At 39.2% G+C, this 3,200-nt stretch overlaps 1 long non-coding RNA gene across 4 annotated transcripts in view; it reads right to left on the bottom strand.

Moving 5' to 3' along the window:
* The window catches only part of LOC119243621 (uncharacterized), a 353,580-nt gene that overhangs the window by 288,364 nt on the left and 62,016 nt on the right, over positions 1-3,200 (bottom strand). The window lies entirely within an intron of this gene.

The raw sequence follows: 3,200 nt of genomic DNA on the forward strand, positions 1-3,200 counted from the left end.
AAAAATGTTCAACATCACTTGTAATCAGGGAAATGCAAATCAAAACTACCATGAGATACCATCTCACACCAGTGAGAATGGCACATATTAAAAAAACTAGCAACAACAAATGTTGGCGAGGATGTGGAGAAAAAGGAACTCTTGTGCACTGTTGGTGGGAGTGCAAACTGGTCCAACCACTATGGAGAGCTGTGTGGAGATTTCTGGACCTACTAAACATAGAGCTTCCATATGATCCAGCAATTCCACTCCTAGGTATTTACCCAAAGGACACAGAAACATCAATTCCAAAGAGCACCTGCACTCCTATGTTTATAGCAGCACTGTTTACAATAGCTAAGCTTTGGAAACAACCCAAATGCCCAAAAATAGATGACTGGATCAAGAAGATGTGGTACATATATACCATGGAATATTACTCAGCATTCAAAAAAGATAAACACATGCAATTTGCAGCAACATGGATGGCACTGGAAGGGATCATGCTCAGCGAAATAAGCCAAAAAGAAAAAGAAAAATACCGGATGGTCTCACTCATAGCAGGAATCTAGAAAACTTAAATAAGGGACCAGGAAAATGAATATAAGAAAGTGAAAATCAAAATCAACAAAAAACTATGAACCAGAGACACTTTTTGGGGGGTGGGGGGCGGGAGGGGAAGGATTGGGGTCAGAATGGGGCGTTTGCAATTGTATGGGGGAATATAAAAATAAAATTTAATATTAAAAAAAAAAAAAATTTATTTATTCATTCATACAAGAACCAGGGTACAGGCCAGATGTGCGGGAGAGTGAGAGGATTCACCAGAGACACAGCAGGGAACAGAACAGGCAGACTGACTAAAATACACTGCTGAAGGGAACAGCGGATGAGACAGGAGAGGTCTGCGGCACCATGTGGGTATCTCCCTGATCAGCTGGCCGGGATCGAACTCCTGCTGCAGAGGCTGCAGACAGCGTCACAGCACTGTGCTCGACCACCTGTGCCACTAGGGAGTCCTGCAGAAAAGATTCTTAAGGTGACTCATAATTTCAGAAATATAAAAATCCCCTTAAATTTCCATCTCTCAGATTGACGGAATTTTAAAAATTTGTAATATTCAGAGCTGATGAAACTAGGGAGAGACTAGTTACAAAGAATTGTGAAATTTTGATGGGAGTTTTAATTGCTGCGAATTTTTTGTTTAATTAAGTATTAATGATCAGCATCAACAGCAAATTAACATGATACTGTTCATCAATTGCGTTATTAAGAACTGAGTGTACTGAAAAATGTTCCCACTGATTAGAACATTCTTTACAGAAGAATAAAGAATGATTATAGAATAAGCAGGAAATAATCAAAATAAGCAGGAAAATAATCAAAACGTTTATTAATAAGAGTATGGTAAAATATATTGTGATATTCTCATGAAACAGGGCATTCTACAGCCATTTTAATAAAGACACATTTCTATGAACTCAACAGAAGGCCTCCAGGATATGAAAGTTAAAAAGCAGGTATAGGGCCTCCCTGGTGGTGCAAGGGATTAAGCACCACACTATGAAGCAATCCACAGCCTCTGCAGCATAAGTTTGACCTCCAGCCCGCCAGGGAGCAACCCACATGGCGCAGCAGACCTCTCCTGTCTCGCCTGCTGCTCCCCCTCAGCAGTGGACTTCAGTCAGTCCGCCTGTTCTGTTCCCCGCTCTGTTTCTGGTGAGTCCTTTCACCCCCCACATCTCTGGCCTATACCCCAGCTCTTGTATGCATAAATAAATAAATCTTTTTTAAAAAGCAACGTATATATCACAATTATATTTGTGAAGGCCGAAAATATACACGCAAACAAGCACATACAGAATATCTGCAGTGATAGGTGCGATTATATTTTTTCTATAAAACATATCTAAGATGTTAATGGTTACCTTTGATGAGATTACTGGGGACAGCAGTGGTGGTTTGCCAAAGGCAAGGTGAGTTTTTGTTCTCATGACTTTCTGTGTTCTTTATATAAATACATCTTACTTTTATTTTCATAAAAATATAAGCTTTTCTTCAGAAAAATCAAAGATGTTGGTAATATTTTTATTTTCTTGGTTTAAAATCAAAAGCCCCACTTTAGGAAGATGTGCCTCTAGAGACCCAAGCAGCTACCAGCAAAGAGAGAATTTTGTCAGATTTAGCACATTTCTAAATGACTGATTTTGTTATTACAAACACCTGATTTCATTTTCATATCCCAAATGACTTCTGGAGCCCCGACTCAAAACTAACTCACAACCTGCGTGAAAGTCAAGGGTCTGGAGGTGTTCCCTACTTATGGCTACTTCCCAATTTAATCAATCTGTAAAAATGGATCTGCGTATGATTCTAAACCCCTTTTTCTAGTGTGTGGCAAAAGAGGTGGAGAATGAAGACATGCCACCTGCATTTCGGCAGCCACTCTATCTCACCTGGCCTCCCCCCCCCACCCCCACCCAGTCACCAGGCTGATTCCATATCCACAGAGGCCATTCCTCACCACCTGTCTAAGGGTACCTCTACCTCCCATCCAAAACCCTGTGCCTGCTTATTTCTGTCTCTGCTCTTGTTCTAAATTGCACTTATTTTCTTTTGTCTGTCAACTTGTTTTTTGGTCTTTCTCCTTCACTGGAAAGTGTGTCCTATGAATGCAAGAGCAGAGCTGATTTGTGTGCCAGTGTAAACTGAATGCCCACTGAGTATAAACTTGTCACCTAAATTACACTCAATAAAGGCTTGTTGGGTGAGAAAACATGGCATGTATGTGTGTGTGACTATATTAACAGGCTAGGTTTATTGAGTGCAGACCCTCTGCAAAATTCCAAGTCTCTATCCAGTATAATCACACCACACCCAAAACAACTATAGGAGACAAACTCCATTACTATCCCTGTTTTGTGGATAAGGGAACTAATATAAAAAAAATGATTGATGAATATGTATGTACATATATTACATATAAATATATATAAACAAAATATATTTATATCATGTATGTCAGATATGTGTCAAAATAATTCACTTTTTGTATGTGAAGTGCATAGTAGAGATTGGCTGTTTTAATTTCAGCTTTAGAAAGAAAAAGGAAGTCTACCCACAAAAAACAGAGCAAAAGAATCACTCAAATTTAAACACTGAATTCTATTTTTCCTTTGATCTGGAAGAAGATGAATAATGAGAGAACAATCTTCCGCTTC

The sequence above is a fragment of the Talpa occidentalis genome, unplaced genomic scaffold (genome assembly GCF_014898055.3).
Source record: "Talpa occidentalis isolate TD23 unplaced genomic scaffold, MPIMG_talOcc4v2.1 talOcc4.13, whole genome shotgun sequence".
Classification (NCBI taxonomy): domain Eukaryota; kingdom Metazoa; phylum Chordata; class Mammalia; order Eulipotyphla; family Talpidae; genus Talpa; species Talpa occidentalis.